At 38.6% G+C, this 19988-nt stretch overlaps 1 protein-coding gene across 2 annotated transcripts in view; it reads left to right on the top strand.

Annotated features, from left to right (window-relative positions):
- The window catches only part of pak1 (p21 protein (Cdc42/Rac)-activated kinase 1), an 88261-nt gene that overhangs the window by 13228 nt on the left and 55045 nt on the right, over positions 1 to 19988 (top strand). For both annotated transcript variants that reach the window (XM_049483725.1, XM_049483726.1), the window contains exon 2: positions 2429 to 2481. The gene's annotated coding sequence lies outside the window, so the exon portion shown is untranslated. The remainder of the gene's footprint in view (positions 1 to 2428; positions 2482 to 19988) is intronic.

Here is a 19988-nt window from a genome sequence, read left to right as displayed (position 1 = left end):
TGGCGACACCCCTGTTCCTTACTAGTGTTGCATAATGCTTTTTATAATTTGTGAAAATTATATGTGAAAATTGACCAGGAAAAAGACGTATTTTGATAGTGTGCCTTATTATCTGTTGTGTTTTATAGGAACATGGTATATTTGAGTGTTTTTCCAAATTACGCAGAATTTTTTTTTTTTTTTTTTATCATTTATGCAGTGGTAAAAAGTTGTACAAACTGTTGAGTACTTTAATGTTAGTGTTTAATTTTGTATGGTTAATTTTGCTGCATCTCTACTATATCTATACCTTTATACCTCCAGTTGACCTTAGATTTGTGACTGGCCGCTCCAAAGCATCCTGTTTTTTTGCATTGCATTTCTATGGACATGATTCACGCTGTGTCAGCAATGGCTGCACCTTAGATCAGCTGAGTTTACTTTGCCTCTCAGCCAATCAGATTTCAGGTCTAAACAATGCATTTATTATTAAAATGAAACTGATCATGGAAAGGTATAGCGTGAAACCGAGCGAACCCGTCACACGAACCCGGTAAACGAACAGAACGGACATTAATACATGAACCTGAGCTGCGACTGACAGTGGAGAAGTTATTCCTTTTCTGTGTTTGTTCTTTACAGTATATAATAAAAAGCTCCTTTATTAGAGGAAAGCTTCTCCATCTGTGCTTCTGTTTTCTGTGTGAGGTGTAGGTGTCCTCTGTCCTCCTCACTTCTGCGTTCTCACTTCGCTCCCACACTGAAGAAGGACGTGAGAAGTGAACTTTGGATGAATGGTTTATTAATTAAGCTCATAAAGCTGTTTGGAAAGGGCTGGAAGCTGGATTGTGTTAATACTGGTTTAGGGGCTCTAATACGAGTAGTTTGCCAGAACTATTAAATAACCCCCTTTTTTCTTTTCTTTTTTTTACCTTAATCTACATATAGTTTAGCAGATTAGACATGTTTGCTGTAAGAGACCCTGGTCCCTATCTTCTACCCTGCTCAAGGCGCATCACAATGCTCATTGCTATCTTTGACCCCGCCTACAGTCTATTTTAAAACCTTCCACCTGCGTCACTTAAATAGTAATGGTGCTTGTAAATATATCTACACTGATGGGTTTAGAGGTCTGGAAATGAGGTGTGTTCAGGTCAATTTCTGGTGTATTGCTATCTCTGCAACGGAAAATACATTTGATTAAAACCTAGACAGACATCAACAGTCATTGACTGTCGTTCATTGCTATCTTTGCAGTGAATTGTCAATACAGACACTTACCCAACATGTGTACACCTACGCTTGTTACGCACATATGGACATGCAGCAGTGCACAAACCCATAGCGCATAGTGCAAACTTTTTCTTTGCTAAGAAGCATTGGACACATCTAGGTAGCTGCACCCCTGAAATAGCAATCCACCAAAACAATACAATCTGTGGATTAAGCTGCCTTCATGTCCACGTCAGATATTCAAACATATGACTTTGGTGCTTGTAAATATGATATTATATGTGGTTTTGGTTGAAAACAATTTTGATTTTTCAACTATTTTTTATTTTTCAATAATTTTTTTGATTAGTCGATTAGTCAGCAATTATTTCTGTCATGTCCTCCATCTCTAAAAACAACAGAAAAACAGCTAATCATGAGATTTAAACGCCATTTAAATTTCCAGATGTTGTTTAAACGTGGAGAATACTGATATTTAATGAGTAAATATGTAATCTGTTGTGTTTGGGCACTTTTGGAGACACAGACCAAGTTGAGTGTAAACTGTGTGAGTAAGTCCCCAGTTGTGTTTCTGTCCCCAGCACTTTGTGTAATGCGGTACTGTTTCAAACGATTAGTAATGATTAGTCGATAATTAAATTTATAGTTGACAAATTTAAATCTTTGTCGGCTGTATCGATTAATCGTTGAGCCCTACTTATCACACTCTTTCAGGCTACCTCTTTACAGACTTGCTGTTTTCCAGCTTAAAGTTGCGAGCTGTACAGGGCTAGGATAGTAACTTAGCATCTGTTTCTTTACCAAAAGACTGGCTGTCTTTGTGTGTGTAATTTTCACAATATTTGTATGCGTGCGTGTGTGTATATATATATGTATGTATGTGTGTGTGAGATCAGTGTGTGAGGGGCTGAAAGTCTGATGTCTGGAGGGTTTGTTGAGTGTAAACAGTATGGGACCCCTGGTGGGGAATTAAGAGCTTAAGATGTCTTCTAAACTGACACACACACATACACACACACACACAAACAGAGAACAGTTGGGCAGTAAATGAAAGGGTAGAGGATCATCAGTCAGGGTAGATTCTGTAACGGTTGTTTTAGTTCCTGCAAGCTAATACTAACTCAACCTCTCTCTCTCTCTCTCTCTCTCTCTGTCTTTCTCTCTCTCTCTCTCTCTCTCTCTCTCTCTCTCTCTCTCTCTCTCTCTCTATCCTCAGATTGCCGTGTCGAACGCCCAGCAGTAGAGTGTTGTTCTCAGAGCTGAAGAAAGGTAAGAGTGTGTATATGTGTGTGTGTGTGTGTATATGTGTGTGTGTTTGAGACTACACTCCACTGGAGCGTTGCAGGTCTCTGTGCACTCCCAGCATGCTTAGCAGTTTGCATTATTTAGACTGTTGCGTGGCAACGGCTACCTTGAAGTGCCAGGCTTGATGTGGGCGGAGCCGGACAGCTGGTGGATGGAGACAGCTGTGTCAGGGATTCCCCACGTGTTTGGCGTGTGTACATATGTGTGTGTGTGTGTGTGTGTGTGTGTGTCAGCATAAATCCACGAGGCATGTTCTGTATACATTCTCATATTTGAATGGTTTTGATGGTAGAGATGATATTATCCAGAGAAGTTGTATTAAAGCAACAGTCTTTAAGTTGTTTTGGATTTGGGGATTTGGAGACCCCTCTGGTGAGATTGTGTAATTGCACAGAGTTTCTGCGTACTAGTGCATCTCAAAAAAAATTAATATTGTTGAAAATTTACTTTATTTCATTAATTCAGCTTAAAATGTGAAACTCATATATTATATAGTATTACACACACAGTGATCTATTTTAAGCCTTTATTTATTTTATTGTTGATGATTATGGCTTACAGCCAATTGAAACCCAAAAATCAGTGTCTCAGAAAATTTGACTATTATATAAGACTAATTGGTACTTTTGGCAGTGTCCTGCTGAAAAATGAAATCTGCATCTCCATAAAAGTTGTCAGCATAGGGAACACAGTTCCACTGCTCCACAGCTTAATAGTGGGAGGCTTTATACCCTTCTTTATACCTACACCTGGCATTAAGAATGGGGCCAATTAGGCTAAATAACATTTGATTTGCTTCAGAAATAATTCCCATTTTAATGTTAAGATCATTATTTGATAGAGTGATAATATAGTAGCACAGTAGGGGTGGGCGATATGGCTCTAAAATAATATCATGATATTTCAGGGTATTTTTGCGATAACGATATACTTGGCGATATAGGAAAACTAAAATAATTCATTCATTTCAGGAATATAGTATAATAGTATAACAGAATAATCATATGTGGCAAAATAAATAATATAGCATAAAATAATATAATGCAGCAAAAAATATTGCAGAATATTTAGTGCACGCATATAAACTGCAAACTAAAACAATTATACAATAAATACACCTAAAGCTTCACAGTAAATAATAGACTACTTTAATAGACAGAACAGCACTATTATCACGATATGGATTTTTAATATCATGATATTTCTGTGTCACGATATATTGTGTACGATATAATATTGCCCACCCCTATAGCACAGTAATGCAGTTTTACTTGTTTTAATTATTTGGAATACTCATTGTAATTGGAATATAAACAATATACTTTTCTACAGGAACTAGACAAGCTGTGGTTGTGCATTTGTATTAATAATGGGTGCAACTTATTAACATATTGTGTCCAAATGTATTGAACTCTTGATACGACCAGACATATCCAGACCCGTGATTGGTCAGGACGCTCCCAGCACACCTCAGCATTCGGTGATGTCAGCACTGGAAAGTCCGGTACTGTGTTAATGATTAACAGACAGTATAGTGTTCAGCCCTTTCGGGAGAGGCCCCGTCCCCTCTGTGTCTCAGTATCAGGTTTAGCGTTATCTCTGCCGCACCTTATTCCTCTCCTGACGGACGTTTTACTGATTACAGAGTGTGATTACTGGGATGGAGTGTGCAGGAACTGGACGCGTGTTGAACTGGGATTATGTAACGCTGAGGTGTTCCAGTGTGAACGCTGTTTGTTTGTTTTGGCTGCTGATGGTGTGGAAGTGTGTGTGGAGAAGAATGTGTGGAACATTTTCATCACATCAAGATGCTCACATATACAGTGTTCAAATAAGCCAAAACATTATGGCCATTTGTAGCTAATGACAGGGTTCGCGCAGGTCCTTAAAAAGTCTTAAAATGTCTTAAATTAAAATCCTGATAATTCAGGTCTTAAATTGTCTTAAATTTACTGTAATATTGCTGTAGGTATTACATTTTTAGATGGTTTGTTTAATGCCAGTGGGAAAGCACATACTTACATTAGCGGTAAGTTACTGGGGAGAGAACTAAGGTGACTGGAGAGCTAGCTAAAATTAGCGGCAAGCTAGCTAACCTTACTGGGGAGAGAACTAAGGTTAGAGGAGAGCTAGCTAACATTAGCTGCAAGCTAGCTAATGTTACTGAGAAGAGAACTAAGGTTAGCGTAGAGCTAGCTAACATTAGCGGAGACTTAGATAACATTAACCGGTAGAAAACTAAGGTTAGCTGAGTTAACATCTGTGACTAGTTAGCTACGTTACTGGGGAGAAAACTATGGTTAGCGGAGAGCTAGCTAACATTAGCAGTGAGCTAGCTAACATGCTAACATGTTCTGCATCACAATGGAACTAAATTTAAAAAGAATATTGCTAAATGTTAAGTTTTAATTTTCAATTCAATAAATTATTTTTTACTTGGAAGAAGTTATAACTACATTTTTGGTCCTTAAATTATATGTATTGAGGTCTTTGAAAAGGTTTTAAAAAGCATTAAATTAAAATAGAGCAAGAATGCTAAATGAGTGTCTTGTAGCATCTCTATTTTAGACAATAACTAAACATTTGTTTTTAGAGTTGGTGTGTTGGAGGTTGGAGAAATTGAGCTGTTGGATGCTCTCTTATTGTGACATCACAATAAAAAAAATTGCACAGAACTACCCTGGCTCCACCCTTCACATGTCAACCCCCACAAGAGCCCCACCCACTAGATTAGTTTACGAATCACTATTTCGGTCTGCTGGTTGGTGCTGAATTCGGCACAAGACTGGTTCCACATCGGTGGAAAAGTGCAGATTAGGGAAATGCAAGTACTTTTAAAAAATGAGTTTTGTAATTCTGTCGCAGTTAAGCATGAAACTAACATGTGGTAAACGCTTAGTGTAAACTTGACATTGGCCAGCAACAGCTTATTTAAATAAAAGTGTCAGAGCCCTTAAACGGCTCATTCTGAAAAGGACTGAAACTTTTAGGAGTAGAGCTGGATAGATCTTAATCTTTATGTGAGAGTGATTTTGTGCAAATAACTTCATGAACATGTTTTGTATAGCCCATATATCTATTTTATCTATAATATGTTATAACTAGCTATATATGCCCCATTTAAGATCTGACTCATTTTGACTGACTATGGTCAGTCAACTGGGTCAGAGCATCCACTAAATGACTATATTATTGAAGTTCTCCTACTGACAGTAGAACCTACTTTGGTTTAAATGCGAGAGATCGGATTGTATCTGTTTTAAATGAGTTTAAGGTGCATTGCATAAGATTAAATATCAACGTCAAGGATGCATAAAAGTATGTAAGCAGTAATGGTTATGCTTGAAAGTTTGGAACTGAGAAAATAATATTTTTTATATATATTGGGAGTATAAGTCTTGCAAAAATGCAATACATATGAGATTATTATTGTTATTGCCATGTAATACATGCAGACACTGTTTCCTGCACTCTGTACCTCTTTTCTAGCTCTTGCTCTGTATTACTAGTTTAGGATTATTAGGATTACGCTGTTTGTTGTAATACTCATTTCTCAGACTGTTCCTATGATTTATGCCAGTTCTAAAGCTGTTTTCCATATTAAACTGTGTGAGCAGCATCTATTATTCATAGGATTCTCACAGCTGCAGTGCTGAATGCTCTATTTAATGCTTATTTGTTTAGTTATCATCTTCCATTAGCTCCTCTCTTCCGAGTTTAGACGCTTCCACTGCAGGACGGATCCGGCTCTGTAAATGGAATATTTAATAGCTGTTTAAAGAGTTAGTACTGACTACAGATGCAGGATTTCTCTCAAACACAAAGGGAAAGGATCACATCACTTGCTGTCAGTCCATCACAGGATCCAATTTAAGGTTCTTGTAGATGTTTTTAAGGCTTCAAATGGATCTGTGCTTTCCTATATCGCAAAGTCACTCCAGCTTTAAAAATCTGATTTATATAATTTACCACTTCTCCAGATTTAGCGACACCTCCCCCTGGCTGTAATTGGTCCAGGTCACCATCTCATTGGTTCTGAGACCTCCCATTTTCTATGATTGGTCTAAATTTTTTACTTTAGTAGCAACTTCAGAAAACACCCAGTTTGTTCTGAGACTTGACTCTAGACTCTGATTGGTCCATACAACCACATTGTTTATTCTGAGACCAGCCCTTGATTTTGATTATGACATGTCTCCCAGATTCTGATTGGTCTAAATCACCAACTTGTGTGTTCTGACATATCTCCCTCATTTTGATTGCCTCAAATCACCACCCTCTTTGTTTTGAGACCTTTAACAGATCTACAGGTTGTTTATTCATAGACATCTTCTTGCATGTGATTGGTTGATTTGGCTAAAGATTTTTGATGTTAATCATCCGATTACTTTTGTGATTAGTTTCGATGTGTCTCTAAGATTCTGATTGGTGGAAATCACCACCTTATTTGTCCTGAGATTTTTTTTTCAGTTTGGTCCAAAATACTACACTGGTTCAAAAACTATATGCTAATTTGTACAAAATTCTAATTTGTTTTCTGAGGCTCAAGGTTGGCTATGATTGGTTGATTTAGGTTTCATAGCCTTCCCTTGACTATGATTAGTCCAAATTTTAGTAGCCACTTTAGGAGACACTTCGGATTAACACCTTGTTTTTTTCAAAGACTTTTCCTCTGGATTTAAAAACTCTAATCCACAGGCGGCCCGTGGGCCAGATGTGGCCTGCAAGCATGAAACATCTGACCTGTGAGGTTGTTTGAACTATAATGAACAATAATTGGAAAAAATTCTCCGGTGAGCTTTTGTTTACATTCCTCCCCTCTCTCTCTGTCGCGATCGGCGCGACCCATTCTTGGGCTCCCTATCTCCTTATAAGGGCAGCTTTTTCCTGGCAGTGTCTCAATTCACTAACCGGGACAGCGGAGGGTATTGGAACATGACCCTGGCGACACAGATTCAATTCAATTATTTGCAGTTTCCCACCTGCCACGCAATGGCGTGGAAAATATTTGGCTTGCAGCCAAACTGAATAGCCGACCTCTGCTTTAAAATCACAACTTTATTCTAACTCCTCCCTCTCCCATGACTCTGATTAATCCATATTGCCCCTTTATTTGTTTTCTAGGGCTCAAGGTTGGCTATGATTGGTTGATTGGTTGATTTGGGAAGAGAGTTTTGGTGTAAATCCACATTAGTTCCATAGTCTCGGCTTGAATTAAGATTGGCTGAAGTTTAAAGTCAACCAGGCCATGCAGGACACTGTACTGAGGCCAACAGTTTTACGTTAGATCAGATATCTCTCTGAACACTGAACTCCAGTCACTCAGGGAGTCTCAGTCAGTCAGGTCAGGGTGTGTGCTCTGGGTTTGATCGATGGCGGATTTGTTTGTCCATGCTAGAGCAGAGACCCTGCCCACTTTATTACACACACACACACACACACACACACACACACATACACGTACACACACATATACACACGTGCACACATACCGTTCCTCACTTAGACACTCCATCAATCACTCAGACACTCCAAATTCCCTGCAGTTTTCATGTCTGTCTGCATCTCGAGTTCCCTCTCTCTCTCTCTCTGTCTCTGTCTCTCTCTCACACACATTTCTTCACATGCCTTAAATCTTGTGGATCCGCCTGGTTGCATTGTGAGATGCTGTTGAATCTATTTTATTGGCGTTCCACTGTTCCTCTTCTCCACAGCATGCTCTTTTCACACTGGCAGTGTATCCCTGGAAACCCCCCCTGTCCTGCACCCTAACAATTGGGGCAACCATTCAAGCACCTGATACGTCATCAGGAGCGCTAAAGTTCATTAACCTAACTGCTGCTGGTTAAAGCAGCACTAGGTAGGATTTCCTTGATTTCTGATCTTTTTAAAGCAGTGAAATTACAGCTTGAAACTCACTGCAGCGCTGCATTGAGGTGTAATAGGAGGAACAGCGGTGCTCTTGTGTCTGTGCCGGAGCTCCTCTGAGCTCAAACCAGACTTTGTAAGTTTTCCGAGACGGCCGCGACAAACGCTCGTGAGAACTGCGACCTGCTTTCCGACCTTTAGTTCTAACAGTTCTACAAGGACTACTGGTTCATTCTTTATAAACTAACATACAGACACTCTGGCAGAAGCTGGAAAGAGACCGTATATGTCTGTGAAAGCCAGAAAACAAGAAAGAAACATTTATTACACTCTACAACTGTAGGGGGAGCCCACGAGCACAAAATCTCAATCCGACCTAAGGGGGCTTTAACTAGTTAACTTTAGGGCGTATTTTATTTTATGTCTTCCGGCGGAGGTGATGGTGCAGAAATTCATTAATATTGTGCATTTTTTAATTCCTCTGTGATGGGGAGCTGAAGTTAACTTTAATTTTAGATTTTTATTTTATTTTTATTAAGTGCTGCAGCTTTTGTCGTCTATTGCACCATTTAAGATGGAATTGGAAAGTTAGCTTGCAATCTAGCTACTGAGACAAACTACTAGTAATCTTTTTTTATGCTTGTTATGAAAAATCCAGCCATAAATCATTAAAACTACACATTAAACTCTGGTAAAATCGTGCTAAGCTTCACTTTGTGTTGGCATCTTACCAGTGATTCTCATACCCCTCGGTTTGAAGTGTGCCTCTGAAAAATCTCTGTATTAAGGGCTAACAAGCCCTATTCCTTCCCCTAATCAACCCCTCCAGACTAACAAGAATTGGGTAAGGGGTGAAATGGGATTTGGCCAAAATAAAGTGAATTTTATTTCAGGATTAAGTCTAAACAGTATTATCTAAGTTTTATCTAAACTGTATGGCTACATTTTTACAAACAAAAAGATTACATCAGGTTGGATCAGTCTCGGCTGATACTCAAGGACATCCCTATCATTTATTCAGAATAGTGTTCATATGTCAACTTTGTGGAATAAGTGAGTTACTGGAGTTTAAACTCTGTAATTGAAAAAGTAAAGGAACATTCTGTGTGGTTTTCTGTGAGATGGGCTCTTTAATCTCTGCGGTGGGGAGGAGACTTGTACTTATTTTAATGGCATACTGCGGGAGGTCAAAAAACAAACAAAAAAAGGTAATCATACCCTTTCAGATGTTAATAATTATGATCAATGTGTACAATTAGCGTGTTTTTAAATACAGGCAATTTGCAGTAGCAGTGAATAGCTATGACTGCTACAGTCGCTCAGCACAGCAAGAAGCAGTTTATCTGTATAATATCTGTCCTGCCCAGTTCAGAAAACTGATGTATGGCCTCACATGCATAGATAGATGGATGGATGGATGGATGGATAGATAGATAGATATATACATAGATAGATAGATATATACATGTATACATATGGTCTGTACGTAAATATATACGTAAGTGTAGGGATGTGCCATATCATACATTCATAGATACATACATACATACATACATAAATACATACATACATACATGCATACATAGATAGATACATATATACATAGATAGGTACATATATACATGTATACATAGATAGATAGATGGTATAAATTGTAACTATATACTTAAGTATAGGGATTTGCCATTTCGTATGATATGCATTAATATCGCTAATATATGAGCGATATTATACCCTGAAATATCGTACCATATCTCCCACCCTTAATTATCACATCAGGGTACTACTTTATTACTGTTTCTATCAAAATAAAAATTCACACTGTTGTCATTTCCCATTATAAATCTACTAGAGACAGATTATATCTGTCCAGTATCATTTATTTTACTTTAATCCTGAATATATCGAGATATTTGGAACGCATTATTATTAGTAACACAACATTCAGGATCATTGACTTGTGTTACAAATCTGAAAAATTCTTGTATTTTTTTAATATCTCAGTTAGGGGTGTGCCATATCATATCATATGTAATAAATGAAATTGAACTTTCATTTTGTTGCAGTAGTGTATTCTTGAAATATATATATATTTTAATTCAGTAATTTCTAATATTGCAAAAAGTAGCATTATCACGGAAATACCATGAAATATCACTTCACACTTAGACCTTAATGTGAAATGCGATAAATTAAGCTTATTTAATATGTTTATCATGAATAACAATAAAAATAAGATTAATCTTACAGCCCCGGGTTAGAGTGGTGCTAAAACCTTTATAATGTTCTATGTTTCTGCTAAGAATAGAATGTGCCTGAAGGCTTGAAGTGGTGTGTTTTGAGCTCAGGAGGACTGGGAGGAGTGTGTGGGGTAGAATATCCACCCCTGCAGGCCTGTTATTAGAAGCCCTGCAAAAACTCATACAACACCTCTATTATACATCTAGCTAGCTTACACTGTATGCACGCACACACACACACACATACACACACACACACACAAATACAGCTCTGAAAAAATGAAGAGAGCAGTTTCTGAATCAGTTTCTCTGATTTTGCTATTTACAGGTTTATGTTTGAGTAAAATGAACATTGTTGTTTTATTCTATAAACTACAGACAACATTTCTCCCAAATTACAAATAGAAATATCGTCATTTAGAGCATTTGTTTGCAGAAAATGAGAAATGGCTGAAACAATGCACAGAAATCAAGTTCATATTCATAAAGTTTTACATCAGACATCAGTATCATGCCTATTGGCATGTTCTCCACCAGTCTTACACACTGCTCTTGGATAACTTAATACCACACCTGGTGCAGAAATTCAAGCAGTTCAGGTTGAAAGGAATTACACTAGAGATTGGAACATCGGATGTGAGAATCTGATTGCATTCAGCCTCACTTGACCACTGTATTATTAATTCTGACACTCCATCAAATCCAAAAGGTATCGAATGGAACTTCAGAGAACCCCAAAGCCCAATGTCCAGTGCGCCTTCTGTATGAATGTTACCAGTCAGTAAAATTGTTATGTAAGTTTGTATGTAAGTAAATGTATGTGTAACTGTGTCCTGGGTAAAATGCTGTAGTGACCGATGCAGTCCTCCAGGTGCACGGTTGTTTCCGGTTGACAGTACGCTGTCTACTATTGGCTGCCGCTTCTCACCAGTGTGTGGATGAGTGCTGAATATAAATGGCTATGTGTGAAAAAAATTATTATAAAGGGTTCTTTGGGTTTCTAGAAAGGTGCTATATAAGTGTAACTTCATTCACTATATCCCTCTAGTCGATGGTCAGGATTGGGCACAGTGACCTCAGGGTCATGCTTAGTCTATCCAGACCATAATAATAATAATAAAAGAGAGGAGGATTAGACGAGTTGAGGACAGAAAGCACAGCCAAGATTAAAGTGTTTCCAGAGTGATATAAAAAAAGAATCTGATTTTTCTTGGGCTGGGATTCTGGTGTTCTGGGTGGGGCGGTGGAGGGTTTGGGCGTGATGTCATACAGTCTGCCGTTCCTGATCTTTGGAGAGGAGGGAGGGGGATTTCACTGTTCTGAGGGTTTGAATACCAGCTGAAAACAACTCTGAAAGCAGAACGAATGCCAGTGTGTATTAGTGTGTGTGTGTGTGTGTTCACTGTGTGTAAATGCTGCTGCATTCCACCTAACCTGACCTTCAGCCACCTCAGACCTCTTTTCCTTTTTCTTTTTTTAAGTAAGTAAATGATGTGGGGTTGGTTGATGCTGCAGTTGGTCTGCAGGTTTAGGTTCAGCAACAGTGTGTACTGAAAGAATGAGGTCAGCTGACTACCTGAATATACTGAATATAGACCAGATTATAGCATCAATAGATTTTTTCTTCTCTGATGACACGAGCATATTCCAAGATCACTCTGAAAGAGTTCAGGATTCAGGGAGCATGAGATCATCATTTTCACACATGGATTGAGAGAGTTCACCACAGAGTCCAGATCTTAACCTCATTGAGAATCTTTGGGATGTGCTGGATGGAGAAGAGCTGCTTTGTGCAGTGGTCAGACTCTACCATCATCAATGCTGCTGCAAGATCTTGGTGAAAAATTAATCCAGCAACACTGGATTCAAATAAATCTTGTGACATTGCAGAAACTTATCGAAAAAAGCTAAAGGCGCTCCAACCAAATATTAGTGTGGGTGATCTTTTTTATTTGGAGGCCAGGCAGTGTATATTTGAGCTAAACAGCTGTTCAGGTGCAGTTTAACCTGATTAGTTACCCTAATTAATTATCATATCTATGAACAAACGCTGTGTCTGCTGCTGCTGCTCCATGCTAAGCTGTTTTCACACTGAACTCTGTATGTGCAGCACTCGCTGCTCACGCTGCACAACTCACAGCTGCAGTTGCAATGTTGGACAAAGCCTGTATCTTTGAGCGTAACTCCATAATATTAAGTTGGACACAGGCAGTAAGAATGTGGGACGAGCAGGTGTAGCTGGTGCACTAATGCCACAGTAGTGGTGTTGGACGTGGCATGTAGCTGCCATGAAAATGTACAATATTCCATTATGCACTTAGTTGGGCTAGACTATGGCATAGGGTATGTGGCTACACACAGGGTAGTACACATATGTCCCTAAAGCATTAAGGCATCCCTAATACCTAATTGTTCGCACCATAAGGTGCATCCTTTAATTTTCCCAAATATTGACAGTGCTCCTTATGTATGAATTCTACCAGTCAGGTATTACGGAGCAGTAAAGCCACTCTGCTGAAGTACAGAGTTATACAGGAGTTTCAGTATAAAGTTTCTCCCGCACTGAGGCTGGAGCAGTATTAGCATTAGCCGCTAACTGCAGAGCTAGCTCTTTCATCGTTCAGAGGTCAGTATATCAGACTGTAGCATGCACGCTTACTGTGTTTACTGTGTTAAAACAAGCTATGTTGGACGAACCACTAGCTAATATTGCCCTGGGTTACCGGAACACTCTGGGTTCCTCAGTGTAGCGCTGTTGGGTGCCATTTACTAGCACTAAGTGCTGCTAACTGTGGCTGTATTTAAAAAGAAGCACTTTATTCACCCAAATAAACACTTTTCAGGAGAGAAATCTGTGTAGACTAACAACCAGCACTCGTTTAACTTTGAAAGAAAATGGCCTCCATCCACATGGTTGGGCACGTGCTTGTAAACGCACGTGTTTAAAGCTGTGCACCTCGGTCCAGCACAGTTTTGCGCAGATATTTCCAGTTACAGCTGAATTCACGCTTTTAATCCCAGAAAAATGCTCTTATTTACTATTTAAAAAGCCATCTAAATGCCTGATTAAAGGGCCGATTACTGTTGTTTTGCTGTTTTTCTCGGGTTTTAAGAGCTCGGCGCTAACTCAACTCTTGATTGGTCTGGAGGCGAGACAGTTCGCCAATAGGGGCAGGGCTGGTGACGCCATGGCCCTGCATTGTTTAATATCGCGATATATATCGCTGAAAAAATATCTCTGCAATGTAAAAATGTTCCAATGTGTTGCAGCCCTAATCTACAGGTATATGAGATAAACGGGGGCTGTTATATTATATAATTTTATTATCTTATATTATGTTATCTTATCTTAACTTGTTGGCTGGAATCCTTTCTCCTGAAGTAGTCAGAGATATCACAGTCTGTAAGATTTTATTCATCCAGGGAGGACTTGGTGCCACAAAGATGTAAAATACACACACACACACACACACACACGCACTTTCTTAATTGCAGTGGAGGCAGTATTCCACTGATGGAGGCTGATACATCTTCATAAAGTCAAATGGAGCCAAAATAATGTCTGTTTTACGGCCATCGACAAGATTATGGCTGAGAGCTCAATTTTCTCTGTGTGTGTGTGTACTCTACATCGATTCCATTAAACTTAAGTAAGCTTGAGCTTCAATGTGAGCCTGTGGAACTTGTCTCTCTCTCTCTCTCTCTCTCTCTCTCTCTCTCTCTCTGTCTGTGTGACAGCAGTGGACACTGATTGATCTGGGCTGCTGAGCTGGACTCTGAAGTCATCCCTCCACTCAGCCCATTAAGAGATATTGCCTTGGCAAACATCCCCCCTCCCCCCGGATCTGCGCACCACCACCTTCTCCTTTACCTCTTCTCTAAGAAAGAGTGAGGAGATAGGAATGTGCTTTCTTTCTTTTTTACCTCCTGTCTGTTTTAGCAGGTAACATGTTAGAGCAGCAGGTCAGCAGAGTTCACTTAACCCTCCTGGTATGTTACAGGTCAAATTAACCAGTTTAAAAGTTTGAAGATATGAAACAAAATATTTAAAAGTGTTTCTGCTTGCTTTAATTAGTGTAATCAACATACAGCTCTGGATAAAAAAAAATAAGAGACCACTTAAAAATTATGAGTTTCGTTGATTTTACCAAATTGAAAACCTCTGGAATATAATCAAGAGGAAGATGGATGGTCACAAACCATCAAACCAAACTGAACTGCTTGAATTTTTGCACCAGGAGTAAAGCAGCATAAAGTTATCCAAAAGCAGTGTGTAAGACTGGTGGAGGAGAACATGATGCCAAGATGCATGAAAACTGTGATTATAAACCAGGGTTATTCCACCAAATATTGATTTGATTGATTGATCTTAATGTGCATTCCTAATACATTTTTTTTAATATGAAATGACTGTAAATTTTAACACAAATGCAGAAGAAACTATTTCGCTCTTGCTGTAAGAGAATGTGTTTGTGGGTGGAGCTTGGTCAGTCCAGTCACCCTTAAAGACCCCGTGTCCTGGTGGTACCTGGTGTCCATCAGCTGCTGCGCTGTGGGGATGAGCATGTGCTGTGGATTTAGAGGAGCTTGCTGTGTTATGGAGATGACTCACAGCCAGCACTGAGTCACGGCAGACCTGCTTGTGTGTGTGTGTGTGTGTGTGTATGTATGTGTGTGTGTGTGTGTGTGTGTGTGTGTGCTGGTGGGAGAGTGTTGGTGACTGAATGGAAAGTGCTAGCGCTTAGTGCAGTTAGCAGCTAATGCTAATGCTGCTGCATCAGTGCTTGCCAGGGTTAGCAGCAGGCTAGCTCTGGAAATATACTGCATTTTGTATTATTTCTGCTTAGAAACTACTATAATTCTGATCCAGATCCAGATTGTATATTTCAATTCGTCATAACCGATACCATTTATTTCAATGTGAAATGTCGGCCTGTCACAGTAACAACTTTTGTTTGCTTTATTTAGTGTAATAAATTATAATATTGTAATTTAACAATTCTTATTATTGTTTAATGCCACTGGCATAATATTAAGATAATAGCATAATAATGCAATTAAACCAAATTAAACCAAAGAGTTGGTAATGTAATCATTTGGGAGCTAAATACATTTTTCTTCACCTTTTCAGTCAATCTGGGTGATTGGTCATTGGTCAACTGGCTATTGGTGAACTTTATTTACATGTAAATAAACATGAAAGAAAACACAATGGAGAATATAAAGGGCAACAAAATATTGAGCTTATGTCAATTTATTGTAAGATAAATTGATAATGTAATTATAGTGACAGACCTAGTAAAAGGCTTCATAGTATAGGGTCTGAATACAGGGACGGAATCACAGAACTGAGGAATAAAAGCATGGGAATAAAGGGTACCAACACATAATAGACTGAATTATATAATCTATAAAACGGTAGGGTTGATGCGGTTTATGGCAGGTTTTTTGTTTATTTATTTATTTATTTATTTTTAAATTAAAAAATAAAAATAATGGAGAAAAAAATGAAAGTCAAGTGGTAAAAGTGAAATTTTGTATTTTTGTATTTTTGCAATCACCATTAAACTCTTACAGTTCCCACAGTACCATTTAAATTAAAAAAATGGTTTACAGCTTATGGTTTCCAGGTGACACACACTTGTGAAAGTATTTATTTTAATAACACGCATTGTATATTCTCCCCATACGTTCACAGTTTTGGATTAATACACTCTGTTACACCCCTAACATTAACACAGCTGCCTGGTTTTCCAGAGAATGTAACTCGTGCTCGTACACACACACACACACACACACACACACACACGCACTGCTGTGTGTAAGTGGTCGTGGGATTCTTCTATCATCAGTCAGCTCCAGACCTAATTCTTCCGAGTTTGCATTACACTCCTAAAATAGATCAGAATATCTCACACAGTGTGTGTGAGTGTGTGTGTGTGTGTGTGTGTGTGTGTGTGTGTGTGTGTTTGGCTGGTGGAGATGGATCAGAGGGTTTTAGAAACTGCTTTAGAAGGAGTCTGTATTCAGTTCAGTGAATTCTAAACGCTACTTTGAGCTGAAATTAAATTAATTTAATGCTGTTTGTGTTCACCGCAGTTACCCACAGCTACACTGACTGAAACACCCATCAGCCATTACATTAAAACCACCTGCCTAATATTGTGTAGATCCCTCTTATACTGCTGAAACCTTCTTGAGGTTATACACAATCCACAATCAGTGACAGGAGTGCACCAAATGTCTTAAGGGAAACCAAAATTATTAAAAGCCAAAGATGGCAATAAAAATCTCTTTCTTTTTTTTTTTTTTTTTTTTGCTGAAGGTCAGAAAAAAATTACGGACTATTTATGTCCCTTTAAAGCATTGAAAATTTGAAAAAAAAAAGAAGCCTTAAAATCCCTATTTAATTCAGTTTAAATGCATGTAAAGAGAATTTAATATATTTTTTAAGAAACTGGGAAGGAACACGACAACTACATGTATAAAAGTTACTACAATAAAATTAAATATTAAAATTGAACAAAATTAATAAAATTAGATATTTCACTTCTCTGCATATCTTTGCACTCAGAGTACATTAGTAGTAAAACACTCTCTCTGTCTCTTTTTTTCCAATATAAAAAAAGATGAGTACAAAATTCTAATTATTATTACAATTAATTATTTTATTTTATTTTATTTTATTTTTTACAAAACATGTCCACGACCAATTTTGGGTCCTGATCCACCAGTTGAGAATCGCTGACCTCAAGAATTCCCTTTGTATCAGTTTACTGCCTCTTTACTAAATGGCTGTTTTCCAGCTAAAAGATACAAACTGTACATGAATAGAATAGTAAAGTTAGCTAATCTAACTTAGCAAACTAACGTTACCAAAAGGCTGTTTCTCTGTCATTTGTGTAGCACTGCTAAGGTAAATCTATTATTAGAATAGCACTGCTGAGGTAAATTTGTCATGTGAATAGCACTGCTGAGGTACATTTGTTATTAGAATAGCACTGCTGAGGTAAATTTGTTATTAGAATTGCACTGCTAAGGTAAATTTGTTATTAGAATGGCACTGCTGAGGTAAATTTGTTATTAGAATAGCACTGCTGAGATAAATTTGTTATTAGAATAGCACTGCTGAGGGAAATTTGTTGATAGAATAGCACTGCTGAGGTAAATGTATGGTACTTATATCCACTGGAATACAATAGTGTTATAGCTAAATATTCAATGATTTTAAATTAAAGTATAAATAAAGTATCAATACTTGTTTTCATTCAGTGGCAAACAAATAGCAAAACTAATGAAAATCTGCCAATAAAACAAAACATGTTCAGTGTTTGTTTAATTGTGTTTGGTTCCAGCTATGTATTACTAGTCTATGAGGTAATATGATGTTATTTGGCACCAACATTAACATTAAAATCAGCTTTGGGTGCTCATGAACCTGTTACTGGTTCACCTGTTGTCCTTCTTTGGGTCACTTTTGGTCGTTACTGGCTACTTCATATTGTGAATTGTGATCACCCAACTCAAGTTCAACAGCTGACTGTTCACTTGCTGCCTAACGCCCCCCCCCCCCCTCTGACAGGTGCCATTAGAGTTATTGGAACCAGTGATCAATGTTTCAGAGCCTCTTTACTGTAGCCGTAAACCCAGCAGCTCAGACTGACCAGCAGCTACCGATCAATCTACTTAGTGTCTCAGCTGGAGTTTACAGAGAGAAGAGAGGATGTTCTTCAGTCAGCTTCCCTCTTTAACACTCGTTTACCCAGACTTCCCCTCTTCCTCCACTGCCTGACCCATCCCCCGTTCCTCAGGGGTCCTCAGGGAGGATGTCCCTCCGTAAAGAGACAGAAAAACCTAATTTCTCTCTGTCTGTCTCTCACAGCTGAGTCCCCAGAGAAAGCAGGAGAGGCTTATGTTCCCCTAAACTAACAGATCAGCAGGGGGGCGTCCCTTACATTACGTCTTGTTGAGTGGGCAACACTCGCTAACACACACACACACAAACACACACACACACACTCAAGCTTTTGACTTGGTAGAGAAGACCAACAAATCTGTTTGTGGAGGCACCATAGTCAGCGGCGAGAATTACCAATTAAACACACCTTCTTATAACTTATATGTTTTTTTCCTTATATTGTAAAAGAATACTGTATGGATCCACACTATTAAGGAACACATTAGGAATCATGTAGTAACTTAAAAGGGTGGCTACTATGAAGAATCTAAAATCTGAAACATATTCTAGTTTACTATGGTCAGGAGATCGCCAGTTCGAATCCCGTTCATGCAGCTTGCCATCAGCTGCCGTGAGAGAGCACAGTTGGTCTTACTCTCTCTGGGTGGGTACAGTAGATGGTGCTCTTTCACCTCATCACTCCTAGGGTGATGTTGATCAGCAAAAGGCTGCATCTGTGAGCTGATGTATCAGAACCGAGTCGCTGCGCTTTCCTCCTGTGATGCTACTCGGCAATGCTACAGCATCAGCAGCAGTTCAAAAAGAGGAGGAGTCTGACTTTACATGTATCAGAGGAGGCATGTTCTAGTCTTCAACCTCCTGGTGTGTTGGGCATCACTAGTGATACTAGAGTCCTAATGAGTGGGTTGGGTAATTGGCTGTGAAATTGGGGAGAAAATGGGGAAAAAAAAATTATAAAAAATATTCTGTGTTAACATTTTTTTTGTGTGTACTAATTCATTTCAGATTTTTTTCATAGTTTAGATGACTTGAATTGAATTTTCCCATTTTCCAGCACACTTATATCAGCCCAATATCATTTATTGAACTGCAATATTGGAGCGCATTAGTTAGACCAGTTCTGGCTAAATCTGATAAAAAATCATTTTAAATTATTGCAAAACATATAATAACATTATAAATAAATATAGATAAATAAGTATCACAGAGGAAAAAAAAGTATTTTACATTGCAATATAAATGTTTTTTCTAATATCATGCAGCCCTAACATGCACTGTATGTGTGTGTATATACAGTATACAGACTGTTTCTGCTTCGGTAGGCTGATCCTGTTTTTTACTGCTTAGTCAGGACATTTTTTGGGGACATCTAAAAATGTATGAAGACACACACACACACACACACACACTCACCAGCTGAAGTAACGCACCACAGGGCGTCTCATAGATTATGCCGGTGTGTTTGAGACCCGCCCCCTCCCTCTGCCATCTGTCGGCCGGTCTGGGGCAGACTGCACTAATGCTCACATGATGAATATAGATTTTATTTTAATGGCTCATAAAGCTGCACTCTGTGCTCTCGCCTCGTTTCCTCCTTAACACGTCCGGCAGGAGGCAGATTTGGAGTATTATAAGAGGAGTATTTTTAGTGTTGTTGAGCTGCT

The sequence above is a fragment of the Astyanax mexicanus genome, chromosome 9, assembly GCF_023375975.1.
Source record: "Astyanax mexicanus isolate ESR-SI-001 chromosome 9, AstMex3_surface, whole genome shotgun sequence".
Classification (NCBI taxonomy): domain Eukaryota; kingdom Metazoa; phylum Chordata; class Actinopteri; order Characiformes; family Acestrorhamphidae; genus Astyanax; species Astyanax mexicanus.
The sequence above is the reverse complement of the archived record's forward strand: the minus strand, read 5'-3'. Positions and strand labels throughout refer to the sequence as shown.